The 22,227-nt window shown below is 38.0% G+C and overlaps 1 protein-coding gene across 1 annotated transcript in view; it reads left to right on the top strand.

Annotated features, from left to right (window-relative positions):
* ERC2 (ELKS/RAB6-interacting/CAST family member 2) overlaps positions 1-22,227 on the top strand; it is a 919,611-nt gene that overhangs the window by 310,642 nt on the left and 586,742 nt on the right. The window lies entirely within an intron of this gene.

Below are 22,227 nucleotides of genomic sequence, written 5' to 3'. Positions count from 1 at the left end.
GACAGCTTTCTTTAGAAGATCCCTATCCCTTATCCAAACCCTTGGGGCCAGATGTGTTTTGGATATCAGATATTACAGGGATTTTGGAAAGGTAAGACCCATATCACAGATTGCATAACACTCCCAGTGGGGATACAGCCACATCCTGTAACAAACATGACTATTTCGGCAGAAAAAAAAAAACTCCTCACACTAAAGTAGGATAAATAAAGACTCTATAAGCAGCATCTTATTAGTTCGTGTCAGGTTGTGCAGCCAAAAGAGTTTGTTTCACACTGGAATTTTTTTTTCATTTTTCAGGGTTTTTTTGGATTTGGGAACCATAAATAAATGGTTGGATCTAGAATGGTATTAACAAAAAATCATAAAAAAGTCAGAATGTCATCTACCTTACTTGCTGTGTATCTGTACGGGTCCCTCTCTTGGCACCTGTGATTCCAGGGGTTTCTTACTTCCTACAGAATATCCTCAATTTTTAAGATGCTTTTACCCGTTGAAGAAAGTTGATATTATGTAAGTTTCTTAAATGTTGATTTGTTACTTCTTATTCATACTTAGAAGAAAACCAAATACCTGTTACTATCCTATTTCCTTGCTTCTCCTCATTGAATTATATCTTTGGGTGTGCTAAGAAAGGCAAAACACAAGCTAATTATGTAAGTAAAACAGTTGCCAGAAAATAAAAATTATTGCATGTGGACAATAGCAAAGAATGTGGTGAATCTCCTTGATTTTTTGTTTTGGGGTAGTGTGCTATGTGGGTTACTGTGGGAAAAGGCAGTCTAATTGAGTTGCATATTCTCTCTTGTGCTCTTTAAGCCATGTCTTTGTATATGTTTTTGGGTCTGTGGGGAGGTTTAGATTTTCCTTGGAGTTACTGGGGCCATTGAGTAGGCCTATGCCCTCAGTCAAGGTGCAGAAGAGTATTGAGAGGTGAAAGGAAACAACTTCCAGATTGGACGGGTCTTGGCACGGATGTGACTTAGCCGCTATGCACTTGACACTGGCTTATAGGCAGTTATTTGATCGCTGCAAGCCAAAGTAATCGTTTTGGCCTCGATGATGTAGATACATTTAAGAAATATCATTTTCAGGGGCGCCTGGGTGGCACAGCGGTTAAGCGTCTGCCTTCGGCTCAGGGCGTGATCCCGGCGTTCTGGGATCGAGCCCCACATCAGGCTCCTCTGCTATGAGCCTGCTTCGTCCTCTCCCACTCCCCCTGCTTGTTGTTCCCTCTCTCGCTGGCTGTCTCTATCTCTGTCGAATAAATAAATAAAATCTTTAAAAAAAAAAAAAAGAAATATCATTTTCAGTTCTGTATAGTTTCATTGTGAATTTGGAAGCATGGGTATTTTATTTTGCACAACAAAAATTTGAACTATGCCATAAATTGGAAGACAGCTTGTATCTCTTTTGAAGAGGCTGCAGTGAATAGTTATCTAGAGCTGTGCTAAGACTGTAGCCACTAGCCACATGTGGCAAATCAAATTTAAAAAATTCAGTAAAATTTAAAATGTGGCTTCTTAGTCACACTAGCCATGTTTCAAGTATGTGGCTAGACTAGTGTATGAGAAAGCAAGCTATAGAACATTTCTGCTGTCTAGCACTTGTCTAAATAGGGATTAAAAACTATGGCTTATGGGATAAATCCTGCTTACTGCCTGTCTTTATAAATAAAGTTTTATTTGAACACAGTCACACCCTGTCATCTATGTGTTGTCTTTGGCTGCTTTTGGGCATCAGCAGCGGAACTTAATAGCGACAGAGACCATCTGGCCCTTAAAGCTGAAAATATTTACTCTCTGGCCCTTTATAGAGAAACTTTGCCAAGCCATGGCATTGTGATTTTGTGGGAAGAGGGTTGAGGGGGAATGAAATGTCCTCTCCCTACCAGTCATAGTCTGAACAGGGCCAGATAGTTTGTTGACCCCTGTTGTAGAACAAGGGTCAAGTTTGTTTTCACAGTGGTTATTCACAACACACGGTTGTCTTGGGTTGGCAATGATACCAGCCTTACTAATAAAGTGAGTGTAATTCTGTTGCTGTGTTATTAGGTAGAAGGAAATTTAAGAAGCAAGGCAATCTGCTGTGGTATTGCTTGAACTGGGAATCGGTCTTCTTGATGGTTCCTTTCCAGCAGGAAAGAAAGAAAAGTCAGCTCAAAAAGGCTTACTACCTTCCTCTCATTACCTTACACTGATGTGTCCCCCAGCCTCTTTCCCTTTCCTTATACTCTCCCCTGTATTTTACGCTTCTCCAATTAATGTAGTCCAAATCAGACCGATACATTTTTCATGAAAAAGACAGCGGTAGCATTATGTGGATAGCTTCCATCCCATGTTCAATAATTAAAATGACCCAATAAAGAGATGGTGCTTTGAAGTAGAAAAAATTATTCGCCATGGGCAGAGAAAGTGAGATGATTTTCTGGTTTCCTGCTTTGAAGTTGGGAGTGCGAGATCAATAATTTTATCAGCTGGAAACATCCAAGGAAATTTCTTTTGCCTTTTTCTTCTTCTAAAATCTTTGTAAATGGAAGTGGAGAATGTTACCTAATGATGTCCATCTCTTAGGGGAAGCAATTGAGGTTGAAATTAGCTCTAATTGTTGGATCATAAGCAAAGGATTTTTGGCAGCAGGGTAAAGTACATTAAAGTAATTTTCCCGCTTCTTGGAGAAACAGACAGAAATAAGAGTCTCCTTACCCAACATGTGGTGGGTTAGTGGGTGAGTCAGTGAATGAGATATGTTATGTTTTGTTGTGCCCTACAATGAAAGACCTGAGTTTACACTCCTCTGAAAGATATGGTGCTCATTCTTGGAGGAGGTTATAAGTGATAGTTCCTTCCAGTTAGATTCCTGAGTCATTCTTGAAAGCTCTTGCCAAAACAGGAGAGGGCTGTCCCTAGAATGGGAAGAGCATGTTAGTTTATTTGGAAAATCTGTACCATCATCTGGGTTTTGGCTACTCTTAGAATATGGTATAAAGGACAGATGCCACTGGCTTAAAGGTTCATCTCTGCAAGGAAGGCTTTTGCTATCAGGGTATTTGCATTTAGGAGGTAGTAGGATGAAGGGTGGGGACGAGGGGTGGGAGGCAAGTTGTCTGGGTTTGTGGCTATGTGGCTTGGCTCCTGGATTGGTTTGTTTTAACTTGTACAAATGCCCAGACGCTTTTTGACATGTGTGCAATAAATCAATGGAATAATAATTACACAGACACAGAGATATACCACATAGCTCTTAACATAACATTTTACTTTTTAAAATAGCTTCAAAGGACCCCAAGGCCAAGTTTCTTATTTTGCTGCTTCCCTTGATGTTTTCTGCGTACCAACTTACCCCCATCTGCCAACACATTAATCCCGTGGCAGTAGAGATAATCATGAATTGGCTTTTTTAGCACCTTGATTTTTCTGGATTTCAATGAATAATTACCAACATCTTCAGAAATTAGGAAGAAGAAAGGCCTAGCTATTATTCTATGATCTGAAGTAAAATGTATGAAGAACATAGCGTTTAGAAGTGAGAGATGTATGGACATGCCTTTGCCTCCCCCTTTCATAACGGCAACATGAATGAGACTTAAACCTGTCTGAGTCTCAATGTCTTGATCTATGAGATGTCAGTCACTGTGCCAACCTGATGCATCTCTGTGAAAAGTGCTTTGGCTCTAGGAAGGGGTTCTAGTTGTAAATTGTGTTATCATCATTGCTGTTGTTATTATTATTACTATTGTATATCAGGGATGTTTGGGGAATCCTTTACCTCACTTCTTTTCTTAACATGCATTCTGTGCTTTCTGCCTCTGTGGGTCTCCTTTGAATTTGTGTGTCTGCATTTACCAATCCAAGACTTTTATATTTTAATTGGGTTGCTTTTTTATGTCTTAGAATGATACAGAGAAATGAAGAAAATATGAAAGTGCCATCTGTTTTGTTCTGTCCCCAAATTAAGAGACTTCTTTCGATTTTCTGGCAGGTCCACTTTTCCTCAGCCCAGCATGATTTCCGAACTGCCAGGCATGACAACTATTTTGCATGTTTTCTGTTTGATGTGTTATATGACAATGGCATATAATGCTTGCTTTTATACTCATTTCTGTTCCAAATAGATCAGGGAAGAGTTCTACTTGTTTAAAAATAAATGCTTGAGAACCTATTAACAAATATGTAGGGGTTTGTATTCATAAAGGCAAGAGGCAACATATGTAGGTTAGGTTGGTCACAGCTCCATAGCAAAGGTCCATAATATTTTTGTTTTTATTTTTTAAATATTTATTTATTTGAGATAGAGTGAGAGAGCAGGGAGGAGGGAAGGAGCAGAGGGAAAGAATCTCAAGCAGACTCCCCACTGAGTGTGGAGCTTATGCGGGGCTTGATCTCATGACCCTGAGATCATGACCTGACCCAAAATCAGGAGTTGGACCCTTGACTGACTCAGCCACCCAAGCGTCCCTTGTTTTTGTTTTTAAAATGTAATCAGTATAGAAGAGAATTTCATGCGATCTATAGGTTCACTCATTAGAAAGATTTATCTTGGCACACATACATTTATGTTCACTTGCAATCATGTATATAATTTTAGGCAGTTTACAGATGCGCTGAAGCATTTCCAAGAATTTTACATTAAAGATCCCTGTCCTGTGGATTTCGTGCAGTTTTTCATTCAACACATAATTTTTGAATGACTGCTATTGCTGGATATGATGCCTACCTTTATCCAGCCAACACTTCATTGGGTATATGGATATATGATAGAGAACTAACTGATTTATAGTACCATGAATGCTCAGTGATTTCATTATCACTGGTTAATAATAATTCCACACAAAAACTTAATTGGACTTCATCTTCCTCCTGTTGTTTAAAAGCAGATAAGTAAAGGAAGGAAAGAAGATAAAAAGAAATACATGTTTATCTCCTTTGAAGATAAAGCATGCAAGCTGTATGATATGTCCATTTATATCTCATAAAATTGAAGGCTAATGTTGCTAAGGTGATTACTCTGATAATGTTAAGATTTTATGTTTTGATTAAAGCTGGTCCTCTTTGAATCCACGCTCAAGCAACTCGGCTTTCCTTGAGAAAGGGAATGGTATTTATGGGGTTACAGACAATCTACTGGATTATTTCAGGAGTTATTGCATCTACTTAGAAATGCTTCGATGCTGTGCTATACTTCAGACAGACACTTCCCTCGACTTGTCTAAATGAATGAGGTGTCATTTGATAATATTTTATTGAGCATCTATCATATGCAGGGTTCTGAACAAGGTGGGACCCATAATCTCATGAGCTATTGGTCTTGGACTTCTTAATTTAATTCTATTGCCCAAATGGCTACTGAGTGTCTTGTGGCTGCTATACTGAGTTTCAGGAGATATAGATAGCTAAATGTTTCCCACGTGATACTTTGTCTTAAACTTGACTTACAACTTGTGAGGCTGGTATTATTAACCCCATTTTCAAGATGAGGGGATAGAGCCTCAGAACTTGTTTAAGGTCATACAGTGGTGAGTGACAGGGCCTTGGATTGCAAAACCCGAGCTCTTAACCAGAAATCTAGTTCTTCCCATAAGGGCCCCCATGGACTGAGCGCTTTTTTTGTGTCAAGGAGCTGATATACATTGTTTCATTTAATCTTCACGACAAAGTTTATGTCAAGTTTTGTAATCCTGTCTTAACAGGTGAGTTCACTGCTGTTCAGTGCTTATTAGGTAAAACCCTGTATTGGCTATGAAGAATTAAGAATGAATAATTCTGCAACTTAAATCCTCCTAGTATCACTATGGCTATAATACCCATTACATTTGTGGCCATAATAATGAAGGATATTGCCCAAACTCTGGGGAGGGAACCATTTTTCATGAAGTCTAGAATCTTAGTATATTAAGAAGAATTTATTATATAATATTTACTTTTTATTTCTTTAAATATGTTTATGATTATATGTACATACCTATACTTATGCATGCATGCATACTTTGTTAAAAAAAGTAAAAGAATGGACAACAGTACCTTACTGTGTTTTCTCTTTGTGTTGGAAACTCAGGGGATCTTTAAATGGTCCATGATATACACATGTTGTACATTTGTAAGGTAAAAAATTAAATGCATTTTAACAGAAGGGGTGCTGATCATTTCTTCAGGGAGATTGTTTCCTCAGCAAGGTGCTGCTGATGGAGTAGGAGAAGGTGTTTTCTGGGCCCACGGCAGCATTTTTGGTCAGTGAGTCACAGATGTTTCAGTGTGATAACACAACCAGAAAGCAGACTTGGGCTGTCAGCTTTCAAGTGGATCAGAAAAATAAAGCTTTTGACAATGAAAATGTTGTTGTTACATGGAGAAAAGAACACAATTTATGATTCCTTGTTTCTTGGTTTTCTGCATTGAGGTGGGCCCTCAGCCTCATTTTTTGACAAGGCCCAGACTCTTGGTTATACAGGTCACTGTGACAAGGAGTTGGGAATGCTTTGTTGCATCCAGGGACCTTGGGACTAGATGCATTCATACAGGGCTTTGCAAACTATTCCAGATACTTAAGGAACCACTCTTTCTTCTGAACTCACATGTTTTGAGCAAAGGAGTTTTTTTTTTTTTTTTTTTTTAAGAGGGTAGAAGTACTATTTGCCACAATATATAAGGTGGGATTTACAGGCAGTGCTCCTTTACTTTTTTTAAAAATTTAAATTCAATGTAATTAACATATAGTATATTATTAGTTTCAGAGGTAGAATTTCGTGATTCCTCAGTTGCATATACCACCCAGTGCTCATTCCATCAAGTCCCTCCTTAATGCCCATCACCCAGTGCTCCTTTACTTTTAACCAGTAATTTCAGTTTTCCTTCTGCCTCCTGTTGTGGTTGACTGGCAAGCCGTGAAGTCCTTTTTAATCACTTCTGGCTTCAAAGGATATTCGAAATGACCTTTTTGAGATAGACTTTTGTTTAGTGAATATTATCATCATGGCATTTAAAAGTGAGGTGTTTCTTCTAAAAAGTCAGTAGCATATGACAAAACTAATTTTTAGGACTATCAGATTACCCCAATGTTGCATCAGGGTGCATTGTTTCACTTTCAAGACTTGCAAGGAATGTCTTTAAAATTAATAAATTAAGGGATTTGGTGAAAAAAATATACAAAAGAAAATCCTGTTGTCACTTGTATTTTTCCATTCTAATCCTGTTGTTGGCTTCACATTTTTAAATGTTTTTATTTGACTGGGAAAGGCATCATTTGAAATTTTTATTGATAACACTCTTAACTGCAAGGAAAAGACATAAACCTGCAAAGCTGTAACTATCATGGTGGCCACAATTGGGAGGTCTGCAAAATGGTTTATTACCAGCAGAAAAAAAGCTGTTGGGAACCACAGTCGTTATAGGGGTCACCACCTCTGTTACATGCATTTTATTTTTTTCCCTTTTCATTTTGAGGGTATTTATGATGGCAGTGCCAAACTGCACACTTTTCCCTCCCCTAATGTCTGTGGGCTTTGTTTTGATTCTCTCTTTATTAATGATGTGAAAACTTTGGGGTTATATAAAAATGAGCCAGGGTCAGGCTTTTCAAGCCCCAGAATGCTGAAAATGTCCTTATATCTAGCTAGTGAAGACATTGTTTAAAAGGGCCACATTTTACTTCCTAAGGTTTTTAGCTGTTTTGCAGATTTTAGGTATCCGGGTGAAATGTGCAAGGCAGCCTCATACTCTTGCTTTCTTAAGGTAAAACATAAAAGACTTGTGGTGGAAGAAGTAAAATGTGTTCTAGTTGTTGGCTGCAGTTGCATAGCAATTTCTGGCCTATTAAAGGATGATGCAGGTAGCTACAGACATTATTTCATTCCATAGGTCGGGAGTCTAGTCCTTCTGTTGTTGTTACTGTTGTTCAGGCTTTCAGAGAATGCCTTATTTAACACCTTGTTAGTATAAAATTGCTTTTGACTTCATAAACACAGGTGTTCAGTTTGAATCTTAATGAACTGTGAAATAGGTAGATGTCTAAAAGGAAATTCTATAAATTGTGAACATGGCTCTGTCAGCACGCTAAATGGATTAGGAAAATTCACTGTCTGCCTTGTAACTGAACACCAATGTGATGTGTGGGCTCAGTCCTGAAAAGCCAATAAAATGGAGGGAAAAAGTAAAGCCTAGGAGATGTTGATTGTGTGGGCTCCCCTACCACAAATGAATGTTGATGCCCAAGTCTCTGAAATCAGAACGGCTCTTCAGAGGACGGCCAAGAAGGGATACATATGCGCAGACGACACAGAATTTATAGAGTAAAACCACAAACACCTTATTTTCCATTGTACTAAAATAATGATATTTTACAGTACTCATTTTGTATGTAATTCTGCTTTCAATTTTATATTGTTACTGCAGCTCCAATCTCATTATGAGTGTTCCAACAAAAATTCCCTTTTAATCAAAAACTTTCCAGTCCTTAGTCCATTGTCAACTTATTTTGAGCAACTTATTTTTCTAGTGAAACAAAAGAATTTGGCTCTTCTTTTTGAGTTTATTGGGATGTTATTTGACCTATGTGGCTAAACATGTAATTAAGATAACTGAGTCATTTTAATTTCTACATAGATCCCTTCATAATCTGCATCTATTATTTTGGAATGTAGAGATAGGGAGTCAGAGCCCTTTATATTCTTTGAAACAAAAGAAATAGATCATTAATACTTTGGTTATATTTTTGTTTGAAAAAGGCATTGTCTATACTATATTAAGCTGCAACTAGAAGTGACAATATCCAATTAGCCAATCGCCTATGGGAAAGTACATGTCCTCTGGTAAGTGTTACTTACTGGTGAATGGTTTGTAGGAAAAAAAGAACGTATTTCTGTCATGTCCGTGGGAAGCTGGCTTGCCACTTTAAAAAGGAGATGACAGAATTTAGGAGGAGGGAAATTCAACAAAACTCTCACTGACCTCCATGGTCACATTCTTTCTCTCTCTCTCTCTCTCTCTTTTTTTTTTTTTTTTGTGGTATGAATTTTATGGAAAACAGAATTTACTAAGTACTTCCATTCATTTTTTTCCTTTTGGGGGCACCATTTAGAAATAACCAGTTTACATTATGATTATGTTCTCCTGACACTGGACCCACATTTGTAACACTTGCCTCTATTCCTCTGGAAAAGGCTAACATTTGCTGTGGTTGAGTTTCTTTATGTGTATATTTACATATCAAACCAAAATGCAAAGAGTGAAGTTAAATTTCAGGGCTTCTGCAAAAATCTTTTACCCATTTTCATAAGAACTTTGTTCTTTTTTAAATTAAATACAGATATTTATTCCATACAGACATATACTTTTCCTCTCTTTTTTTTATTAAAGAAAAAAGAGAGGGAGAGAATACAACTTGAGGTAAAAAGTTGTGTAGTTGAGGATCACTTTAACCCTAGAAGTTTGTTTTTATTGCAAGCATTTCCGTCTTGAAATGTATGAAATTTATTTTCTTGCAATTATTTTGTATTTTATTTTCTTTCTTTTTTTTTTTTTTAAGATTTTATTTATTTATTCGACAGTGATAGAGACAGCCAGCGAGAGAGGGAACACAAGCAGGGGGAGTGGGAGAGGAAGAAGGAGGCTCATAGAAAAAGAGCCTGNGTTTTCTTTCTTTTTTTTTTTAAGATTTTATTTATTTATTCGACAGTGATAGAGACAGCCAGCGAGAGAGGGAACACAAGCAGGGGGAGTGGGAGAGGAAGAAGGAGGCTCATAGAAAAAGAGCCTGATGTGGGGCTCGATCCCATAACACCAGGATCACGCCCTGAGCCGAAGGCAGACGCTTAACCGCTGTGCCACCCAGGTGCCCCTGTATTTTGTTTTCTTATTTTCAAATGTAGTGATTTCTTAAATCCTTATAACAGAACGATGATAAAATACTACTTGGCGGTTGTTAATTTGAAACTGGACAGATCCTAAATTCTGTCATTAAGATCTCGCCAAATGTGAAGGAAAAGAGAAAATCTTAACTCGTCATTTACTGAGTGTGACTCCTGAGCCTAGTGCCAGCAAAGCTGGGTGTCAGGTCTCTCCATAGTGATGACCACCTTTGACAGCTCTTCTGAGGGCAGCACAGGAAGGAGGGAAAAGCGTGACTTGGAGAACAGCTTGGGACTGCCAGAGATCTAGAGCTTAGGATTTGTCAACTCTTCAAACTCACTCCCATCCAAAATCAAAGTGTGCATTTGTGGAAAAATGTACATGAATTTTAAAGATTTAATTTGGAAAAATGTAATCATTTGCACCTTGCTGTGCATGCATGTATGTGTGTGCGTCTGTGTGAGTAAAAGAGGAAGAGACAGAACACTAAGATGAAATTTAGGTGTCTAGTATCATTTTGGTAACCTTTATAGGGTCTCCAGTAGGTTATTTATAAAGTATCTACTGTGTGTTAAGCATGGTGCCAGGTGCCAGGAATACAGAAGTAAATAAGAGATAAGTGTTGCCAACATTACCACCCATAATGTGATTATTGAAAAAAATTTAAGATTATTTGTAGTTCTTTTTGTTCTCGAGCATTCACTAGGGTTGATTCATAAAAGATTCAATTTAGTGAATTGTTGGTTGCTTGACAGAACCTGTAAAGACCTTGGGCATACAATAGGGCCTCTGAGTAAGTCTATGAAAGTACCTAACCAAAAGGAGAAATTGTTTTAATGCTTAGAGCTTTTTTCATTTACAAATCCTTAAATTTTCAATGGTCACATTGTCGGATAAAGTCTCTTGATATTGGTTGTGTGGGACACAAAAATATAATCTTATTCCTCAGGAACATTGTGGCCTGGCTGGGGTTTTAGTTACTGTGCTGCACTTAAGTGTTTATTTTGTCCCTATATTAACCTAATATTTATATAGAAGGAAAACTTCATTGCAGTATAAGCTTCCTTTAGGAAAGGACCTTTTGCTTTTTTTTTTAGTGGGTAAATAAGCTCTGAGAGCCATGCCTACCATAATATAAGGAACTCCAAAAATGTTTATTGGATCTGTTTTTCCTCTCCTATATCCTTGGAGGTGTAGTGAGAGAATTAGATGAGATATTACATCACACTAGCAATGAAAGTATCCAGTCTCAGGTGATGTTTTGATAGCAGTAGTAGGAGAAAACACTGATTAACTCTTCTATAACTTAGGTATGGGGAAAACTTTCCTAACTGTGAGTCAATATCTGGTAGCAATAATGGATAATGATAAATTTGATGACATGAGGTAAAGAATTTTTGTAGGGCAAAAAAATATCTGGCAGGGTAAAAGACAGATAACAGCTTGGGCTACATACTTGCAAGCTGTGCTACAAATAAAGGGCTTGTATCCCTAATAAGTAAGGTTTTTAAAAACAGAGAACTGAAGAACCAGCAATCCTGTAGAATAATGGGCCTGATACATACGTGGTACACAGAAAAATAAATGTAAATGGTGCTTAATTTATGATGCTTAACCTGATGAGCTCAACAGGATGAGAGAAGTGCATATTAAATCTACACTGAAAAATAATTTTCACTTATTAGAATGGCAAAAAATCCAAAGACTTGAAATGTTCTCTTATTTATTGGTAATACTGTGGGAGTAACTAGTCCTCTAATAACAGTGCTGGTAAAAATGCCAAATGGTATATCCCCTTTCAGAGGGAATTTGGCAACATCTAGAAAATTACACATGTTTACCTTTGACTGCAATCCCAGTTCTTCCCAGAATCTCTAGATCCCAAAGATACACTGGCAGACATATAAAATATTGGAGACTGTTCATTGCAACACTATTTGTAATAGCAAAAGACGGAACCACCAAGATGACTACCAGGAGGGGATTCATTGAATAAATCATTGTGATTCACAAAATGGATTACCTGTAGCTGTGTAAAAGGTGAAGAATACCTCTCTATACTGATATGGAGTGACCTCTAGCATATATTTTTAAATGAAAAAAAAAAGAAGGTGGTAAGAAGTGTATAGGGTATGCTACGGTTTACCTAAGAGATTAAAGGAACACAAATATACATATGAATGTATGTATTTGCTTATATTTTAAAAAAATTGATGGACAAACCATAATATTACTTGTTTCACAGTAGAACGAGTGGACAGGGAGAGAACCCAGACTTCTTTAAATATATTTTGTTTTATAGATTTGACTTTGGAGCCATGTAAATACATAATTACAAAGAAAAATTGAATCTAAAAAGGCAATCCCTAAAAAGTTAAAAGGAAAATGAAACAAACCTATCTATGTGTCTGAATAGCAGTATAACTGCACAGAGAGGATCTGTTCCAAGTGGCTTTAAAACAGAGTACTTTGGGTGTACATCCCTAGTGGTATACAGTTCAGGACAAAAAAAAATATGCAAAGAACTTAAACCTTTTTCAATAATTATATTATTGATTGTAATGTGGATATTATTATTCTAAGGCAGGTGTGTGTGAAAACTGGGATAAAACAAATGAGTGTTTCTGTTTGTGTCACTAAGAACTTAGGAGAAAAAGAAATACAATGCAAGATTAATGAAGTTAAGAAAAGTTGTGACTGTAGTCTTAGGTTGTGTTTCCTCTTTAGTAACATATAGAATTATATAGATAAATGTTTTATATTTATATTCTAGCCATGACTCTGTGAAGCCCTAGAAACAAGGACCAATCTGGTAGCAATGAACATTCCTAGTGTCAGATTTACTGTTTTCCCATGAAAAGCCTTTGTAGAAATGAAAAAGTCTATGTCTGGGGCAGGGAATGATGCCTAGAACATCTTGTCATGCCAGGAAGTGGGGAAGCTATCAAAGACAGGGCATGTCAAAAAGACTAGGAACAAATAAGAAAAATGTGTCCACTGGACAAAGAATTTGAACATCAATAACACATAAAATATGATTAAATCCATGAGTTCAGAATGATAACTCTTTTAAAAAAAGCTCTTTTGTAGGTTCTAGGGAACCAATACATTATTTCTGAAACTGGTAAATAAAGGGAAAGAAATGAGCATTTATTGTAACTCTTTTATATAAATTGTACTTAGAGTAGTCAAAAGTTGACAAAGAGAAGATTCTCTATATAGAAGTATTCCAGCTAATAAACGAAGAATGCTAGACTATCACCATTTTATATCCTCTAATGATTTAATTAGTGGATCATGGGGATTGAGTTTTAATGAATGTCACATCAAATAGAACATGCCTCCAGATGGAAGTACACTCTATTGCAATTAAAGTCTTGTCAGAAAAATCAAACCTGAGTTTTACTGGAAATAGGACAAGAACTTGGCAAACAGCTCCAAGGGCTGCAGTGAGCAAGTTCCCCATCATGGGAAACTCTTGTAGGACAGATGACTCTGTTTTTGTTTTAAAACAACAAAAAAGTTTTCAAAGAAAAATAGGTAGAGAGGGAAACTATAGATCTAAAAAACTTAAGAGACTTATCAACCAATCATAATGTATGAACCTTGTTTGGATCTTGATTCAAATAAGCAAAATGGTAAAAATGTGAGCTATTGGGGGAATTTGTAGGTTAAACTGATGATAATAAACAATCACTGGTAAATTTGTCTTAAGTGTGATGATAGAATTTTTAAAATTTAATATAGAGTCATTATCTTTTAAAATTATGTACTAAAGGGGCACCTGGGTGGCTCAGTCTGTCAAATGTCTGCCTTTGGCTTGAGTCATAATCTCAGGGTCCTGGGATCGAGCCCGGCATCAGGCTCCTTCTTCAGCCAGGGGCCTGCTTCTCCCTTTCCCTCTGTCTGCTGCTCCCCCTGCTTGGGCTTGTGCTCTCTTTCTCTCTGTCAAATAAGTAAAATCTTAAAAAAAAATACATACTAAAGCATTTACAGATGAAATAATACAATGTCTGGTATTCGATTTTAAATAATTAGGGGGCTGGGAAGGGTGTGTGGTTGGGGTTCATAGAAGGTAGTAGCCATGAGTGGATACGTGTAAAGTGAGAAGTGGGTGCATGAAAATTCGTTGTGTTATTTTCTGTGTTTTTGTATATATTTGAAATTTATGTAAGAAAACATTGAAAACAAAATAAAAAGAAATGAATAGTGACCTGCATAGGCTGTGAATTTCATTCCTAGCGACATGGTATGCCACAAGATGTCTCCTACCTACCTACCCTGGCACATTGTGTCCTTATGTATACAGATGCTTTTTCTGCTAAAGTATTCTAAACTTGATGGTGACCCTGAAGATGATTTCAGACCTTTTACTGGATCATGGAAGTATACTTTTTAGAAGGAAAAAGTCTTATTTTAACTTTTTCTAGTTTTTTAAGTTTTTGTTTTTATGAAAAGGTAATTTGGTTGTAAAAGACCTAGAAGAAAGCATTGGGAAATCTGACAGGGAAGTTGAATAGTTTGAGCTTTTTTTATGTTGAAGTTTTGGAAATCTTTTTTCAATCTAGACTGCAGCTGGCTGATGTCAGGGACCTGCTAATGACTCACTCCATTTAGGCAGGGTCCGTCTTCGAGAACTTCCCTGGAAATGGTTTGGGTTGCCAGGCACAGACCATGGCCACATGATTTGCGCTTGACATCATTTCTTTCACCCGCGTTGGTGGGTATCAGTCATCAGAGGATCTAATTTCTATTTCACACTCAGCCTAGAAGTTTAGAAGACTTTATTTTGCCTGTTTGGATTCTTCTGTTCCTCTCATAATCTCAGTGTTTTCTTATTAGTAAAACATAAGTCTAGTTCAAGGAATCCTAAATATTTATCTTACATATTTTAGAAAGAAAAAGCATATAAAAATGAAATACTGGTAGTGAAACCTTGTTAATTTTATTCTTTCTTTGTCCTCGTTTTGAAGCCTCTTAAATACTACAAAAGGAGAAGCATATTTACCATGGAGTGAATTGTTAGAGTGCATGGGTATGTGTTTTGTAAATTGAGTTTATCTAAAATCCCAGTCTAGAAGAACTAAACCAGTTTTCTCTAGTCTTTCTCTAGAAAGTGAGTTTCAAAGTGGTACCACATGTTGAGTGCAATACAATAGAGCTAAGATCGTTATCAAGATATCTCAACGTATTGTAGAGTGAATTTGAGAACATAAAAGAAGAAAAGAATGCTCCTTAATTTATGTAAGATTTGAGAGAGAATTAAGACATGGGCGATTTGAAAAATATTTCTTTTGTTCAGTTTTAGGACTTGTATAGCTAAGTTCTGGCAAGCTCATTTCCTTTTTTTTCCTCCACTTTTGCTTTTGGACAAATTGGTCATCTTTCTTTCTCCATGTATCTTTAGGTCCTGGTAGAAATCTGTTTGTGCTCATGATCTCTGGATGATGTGGCCTTGATCACTTTCTCTGCTCTCTCTTAGCATAGTACTTGCCATTGAGTTTCCAGAATTGCTCTTTGACTTGACTATGAGTTTTTTGAGGATGGAGCCATCCTAACTTGTACGTTTTCCTGCTTCTGCAAAATCTAGTTTTGCTCAATTCCCTCTCTTTAGCTACTGTAGGTGTGGGTTTTATCAAAGAATCTTGACAGGGTTTGGGAAAGTTTCCCAGCCAGGGAAGATGTTGTGTTGAGTGACCACTATGGGAAAGTGAATGTAGCTTTGCATTTATTTTCATTTTTATAGTACTTGGCTATAATGCCAGTTTTTTAGGGAGAAATTATTCGCAAAGTCTTATCCTGGGCATTGCACTATTTCCTAAGCTGAAATTTATAATTCAAGTTAGCAACATTTCTAAAGCACATAGTTCTTATTTTTATTGGCCACTTAATGCTTTATACTGATGATAAACATAATTAAAGTGCTTTTCCAAAACTTAGATGCTTGCAATTGGTAAAATCAGTAGAATGAAGTTACTAATACAGTTTGACACATTTTGCCAACAAGAAGTCTTATGTATTGGGGCGCCTGGGTGGCACAGCGGTTAAGCGTCTGCCTTCGGCTCAGGGCGTGATCCCGGCATTATGGGATCGAGCCCCACATCAGGCTCCTCTGCTATGAGCCTGCTTCTTCCTCTCCCACTCCCCCTGCTTGTGTTCCCTCTCTCGCTGGCTGTCTCTATCTCTGTCAAATAAATAAATAAAATCTTTAAAAAGAAAAGAAGTCTTATGTATTATTAACCAAAACAGTAGTAGGATATCATATTTATTAAACACCAGATGTCGAGCCCGTTTGTTATGTCAAATCATCCTCATATTAGTCTTATGAGGTTGGTACTATCTGGTACATCTGCTAGCCTTTTTTATTTTATAAAACTTTTACGTGTGCAAAATGGTCATAGAGTAGCTTTTAATAATTATCATCTGTAATACATATTGACTCAGAAACCTCCGGGTAAGTTAGATTAAGGATATTCCCTTGTCCTTAGGGTCTCCCTGTGTAGAGACTCAGAACCAAAAATAATATGGAATATGTTCAATAATAAAGGCAGAAACAGAGAACTATGAAACACCAGGAATTAACATGTCTATGGGTGAGGGAGTCGAGACAGGTGTTAATGAGGAGGGAACTTTCAGATGGACCCTGAAGGAGGAACAGTGATGGACAAGGGGTGATGGAAGGGATATTTGAAGCAGAAGAAATAGTGCAGAGGGTAAAAGTGTGGCCTGTATGTATAAGGAACAGTGAATAATTCTTTGTGACTGGTGTATCCTGCTTGCTCTCTGTGTGGTGTGTGTGTGTGTGTGTGTGTGTGTGTGTGTGTGTGTGTGAGTGTATAGGAGAGAGAAATAGGGATGGGATGGGTGGATCAACTGTATAGCATAGGGGTTGAGCTCATCAGTTTTGGGGTCAGAAACAAGACTGCTTTAGAGTGTCAAATCTATGTCTTCCTAGCTCTCTGTCAACTGAAAATTTGCTCATTCATTCATTCATTCATTCAGCAAATATTCATCGATGTCTTCTATGAAGCTGACATTACCCTGTATACTAGGGACAAAGCAGTGAACATAATAGGCAAAAATCCTTGCTACCATGGAGCTTACATTCAAGTGTAGATTTGGGGGAAGGTGGTGGAGAAAAGAAACATATATGAAAAGGGCCATGTAACAGTAAGTACACTAGATCAGATAATGATCCCAGACGGAGGGAGGCACGAGTGTCCAGGCCCTCAGTCAAGAGTGAGCTTTGTATGCAGAGAACAAAGAGAAACCAGTGAGGCCCAAGAAGAATGCATGAGAGGAGAGTAGGAGAAGGTGAACTTGGAGAAATGGCAGAGGGCAAGCTAGAGAAGATCTTGTTGGCTACATCAAGGAAATAAGATTGGGTTCACAGTGCAACGGGAAGCCACTGGCAGGATGTAAACAAGGTGGTAGGTGGTCTGATTTTCATTCCTGAAAGACCATTCTGGCTGCTGTGTGGGAATGGCCTGAGAGGCCCCTGCAGATATCCTGGTAAGGAGTGATGGTGGCCTAGGTCCAGTGATGGTGTGGAGATGGAGAAAAGAGGATGGTTTTGCTACCCATTTTGGAGGGACAGTTGTCAGAATGTGGAGGAATTAGATATGAAGGCAGAGGTGAAGAATGAGAGGAATTAAGGACAAATTCTGAGATTTGAGGTTGGACTAACTGGATGGGCAAGTCACTTGTCTCCTTGAATTCCAGAGAGCTGTTCCAAGGATTAAATGGGGTGGGAGAGGTAAATGGAATGGTACATGAGTTCATTAAATATGCTTTGTGCTCTCTTGGGGTGTTTGAACCCAAGATATAAAGACACAAAGCCCACAGAGTGGCAGAGATGTTGAGAGAAGATAAAGAGAAGGAAGTTAGCAGAAGCCATGAGGCAGCAGAACTTAAGAGCAATCAGAAGCCATGAGGTGGAGAGAAAAGGAGGATGTTTGTAACAGTAGAAGAAGCAGTGGCAAAGAGGTTGAATTACAAGAGCAGTGGGTGTTTGGCATCACTCCTAATCCACCCTATCTCCTTGGATATCAAAGAAAGGAATTTCCATTCCCACTGAGACCTAGCTGTACTGTTGCTCACCATTTTCTGGCCCTCCTTTTGCCCCCCATGAGCTTTTTCTACCTGGAAGAGCCCAAAGTTGTCTACTCATCCAACCCGATGAGCCAAAATAGTACAACTACACCTTTATTTATGTTGGAAGACACATATTTTTTTAAAGATTTTATCTATCTATCTATCTATCTATCTATCTATCTATCTATCTATCATCTATCTATCTATCATCTATCTATCTATCTATCTATCTATCTATCTATCTATCTATCACCTATCTATCATCTGTCATCTATCATCTATCTATCTATCATCTATCTATCTATCTATCTATCTATCTATCTATCTATCTATCTATTTATGAGAGAGAGAGAGAGTGAGGACACTGGGGGTGGGGGGGAGGTGCAGAGGTAGAGGGAGAGAGAAACCCAAGTAGACTCCATGCTTAGTGTGGAGTCCATCGCANTTGAGAGAGAGAGAGAGTGAGCACACTGGGGGTGGGGGGGGAGGTGCAGAGGTAGAGGGAGAGAGAAACCCAAGTAGACTCCATGCTTAGTGTGGAGTCCATCGCAGGGCTTGATTCACTGATGCTGAGATCACTACCTGAGCCAAAACCAAAACTTGGTCCCTCAATCAACTATGCCACCCAGGCACCCCTATTTATTTATTAGAGAGAGAGAGCAGGGGGAGGGCAGAGGGAGAGGGAGAGGCAGAGAATCTCAAGCAGACTCCATGCTCAGCCCAGAGCCCCATGCAGGAATTGAGCTTACGACCCGGAGATCATGACCTGAGCCAAATCAAGAGTCAGATGCTTAACTGACTGAGGCATTCAGGCACCCCATATATTTCTTATTACAATTGGATTTTTATTTATTTCTAAGTTATAAAGTAATGCAAAAAATATTTGTATTGTCAACTTAAAAATGCAGAATAAATGATGAAAACATAAAATAAATTCCTCTTCTATCTTTCTGGACACACTGAAGTGTGTCCCCTCCCCAGGGGTAACCACTCTTATCATTTAGGGGTATATCCTTCCAAATACTTTTCTAAGTAGTTACATACTTGTCATATATATATGACAAGTATGTAACTATATAGACATACTATATATAATATATATATATTATATATATAGTTATTGTGGGATTTTCCAAACATAAATGAGATCATATTGAATATGAAAAACAATCACTGTCTTTTTTCATTTCCTGTTTCTTAGAGTTTCTTCTGTGTCAGTGCACAGACCTGTCTTACTGTCCATGGCTTCCCATTACTCCACTGACCATACTTTAGTCAGTCATTCTGTTATAGATGATCAGTTAGATTGCTTCCAATGTTTCTGCTATTACAGACTTATTTTTAAGAGGTGGGCTGTGATACTATGTGACCTTTCACCATTTGGGCAAAACCAAAGTAGTCTGGGTGAAGTTCTTTGTCATTAGGCGGCTGTGCAGTGCATCTCGGCCCTGGGTTGTGCTGAGTTGCAGTTAGAGTCCATTGAGCTTGTGTGGGTTGCAAGTCAGGCACATGTGGCAGCAATTTTCTTTGTATTCTGTTGCTGCAGGGAGGAATTAGGACAGGGGTGGGGTGGCAGGGTGAGACTCCAATGTTGCAGACTCCTCAAGGAAAGCTCGAAGTAAACTACCCTGTTTATATTAACACCTAGTAAAAGAAAATATTAACTTTGCTAAAATAATCTTCTAAAGAGACAATTTTAATGAGAATATCTGAATTAAATTTAAGAGTTTTAATTAAACATGCAAAGGATAAACAGTATCTTCAAAGTTCAGCCTTAAGAAGTATAACTATTTCTTAAGAAGGAAAAATATTTAACTACATTGCATGCCTGGATGTTTGATCTTTAAAAGTCAGATCATTCATGTGTTTGAAAATTAATCTAAAAACATGAAGTAGATTAAGTCTTTAGGGCAGTCATAATTTGTATGCTTTCTATAGATAGGTTCACGGAAGTCAGGATTTGTCTACCTACCTTTTCTTTCTCTTTTTCTTTCTCTTTTTCTTTTTCTTTCTCTTTTTCCTTTTCTTTCTTTCTTTCTTTTCTTTTCTTTTCTTTTTTTTCTTTTCTTTTCTTTCTTTTCTTTCTTTTCTTTTCTTTTCTTTTCTTTTTTTTCTTTTTTTTCTTTCTTTTAGAGAGTGAGAGAGAGAGCAAGCGAGAGCCCACGAGCAGGTAGGTAGGGATAGAGGGAGAAAGAGAATCTTAAGCAGGCTCCATGGCCATTGTGGAGCCCAATGCAGGGCTTGATCTCTGGACTCTGAGACCATGACCTGAGCCAAAATCAAGAGTCAAATGCTTAACCAGCTGAGCCACCTAGGCACCCTGGAAGCCACGGTTTCTTTGAAGGAATACACTTTTGTTTTACGGAAAGACATTGTACTTGCTGAAAGATAGTAAGTGTTCTGATTATTCTTATATCATTACTATATATTTTGCTAGTACTCTCAAAAGTAAAGACAGTAAGGTGATGCAAATGGTTGATATTCCTATACCTGCTTCTGGGAGAGGCAAGGGCTGAGAGGGAGCAATCTGTGTGTGCTACAGACTTTACAAACCTGGTCTTAGTATAGAATATTGTTATAGCAATCCTGTACAACAGATGGTGCTATCCCCATTTTACAGATAAGAAAACTGAGACCCAGAGAAGTAAAGTAAATGTCCTGAAGACATACCACTAAAAACATACCCCCTTTTTGGATTTATTAGTCCTTTTTCTCTCTAGAACTGAAATAGCCCTCCTTCCTTATGGTATTAAAGTATCCTGATTATTAAATTCACTGGCCAACCTTGACTGTAAAATAGATCTTCATGTTCTGAAGGTCTTAGGTTAACTCCCAAGGTTATTAGAGAGCTTTGTAAGCAAAATGTTAGACACCTTTTTACAGAGTAGTTTGCTGATCCCCATGCTTAAACACAGCTCCCAGATGTGGAGGGTTTGAATGAAATAGTTTCTAGGATTTTGCATCTGGATAGCTGTCTTAGGTATTCACAAGCCCTTGGATCATATGATACTAAATCAGATAATTCTGTCAGGAACCACTGTGGATGCTCCCTCCATCACTGCCATGTGCTCCAGGAGCCGATTTCTCTTTCTGCCCAGGTCCTGTGTTTAGACAGATGCAATATTGTGACTAAGGTGAAAACCTCCCACTTCCTCAGTATTTCTATTTTGGCTTCTAATTTCACCACTACAATTTCTCTCTTTCCCTCTCTGCTTGTCTCTTTCCTCTCCATTCCTTCCTTCTTGCCTTTTGATATCCTTTCCAAAGGAAATGAAATAATCAGTTTCTCTTGTATTTCTACTTGTCTTGTAGCCCTCCTCCCCTAAATCACCTCTACTGAGTTTCCATATAACCCAGAGGTTCCCATATTAATGTGACAGGGTCCAGGTAGGTTTTGTAATTTGGAGAAGCTGGCTGAGTGGAGACTGCTGTAACTGGAGAGCAGAGGCTCAATCTAAAGTTAATTCTTGCCCTCAGGAATTAGGGGTCCAGAGTTGCAGATCTCTGACATTAAGAGAAGCAGGAAATCCAGACTTTTGGGTGGAATCTCTCTCTTTGTAATGCTGGCAACTAATTAAAAAATTATTTTGCAATAGTGTGTGGGCAAACAAAACACATCTGTTAGATATCACTTGAAGTCTCTTAGTGAACCAAAGAAAAATTTTGAACCTTCTTATTTTGAAGTTAGTCACTCAGCTCCCTCCATACTTTCCTACCTTTTGGCCAAGGTGATCTTTTCTTTAGTGCTTTTATTTCCCACATATGTTATCCCAAGATCCCTGGGAGGCAGTGGGGTGTTCTTTTTAAGATCAAGGTTTGAGTATCTGCCGAATCAGGGTTGAATTATAGGTCTATCATGTAATAACTTTGTTACCTTGGATGGGTCATTGCAGCACTGTGAGTCACCAGTAAAAGGTAACTATTAATGATCTGCTTAATTGCTTTGCAGCACAACAAATATTTACCAACCATGTACCAGACACTGGGTTAGGTGTGGGGGATGCCACAGTGAACAAAATCAAACATGGCTCTGGCATTCCTACAGCTCACTGTCCAGGGGAAGAGGAAGATATTAATCAAATAATTTCAGTAATACCAGTTGTAATGAGAAAGGGAGCCTAAGTGCTCTATAAAGCCTTAGCTGGCTCTCCGCTGGGCTTCCTGGAGGAAGAGATGCTTGATCTGATATCTGAAGATGAGTTGGAGTAAACTAGGTGAGTAGGGGGATGGAATAGCATTTCTGACTGAAGGTCCAGCGTATGCCTTCTTCCTAAGGCATTAAAATCACACT

This window comes from Ailuropoda melanoleuca, chromosome 4 (genome assembly GCF_002007445.2).
Source record: "Ailuropoda melanoleuca isolate Jingjing chromosome 4, ASM200744v2, whole genome shotgun sequence".
Lineage (NCBI taxonomy): Eukaryota > Metazoa > Chordata > Mammalia > Carnivora > Ursidae > Ailuropoda > Ailuropoda melanoleuca.
This window is presented reverse-complemented; position numbering and strand designations above follow the sequence as displayed.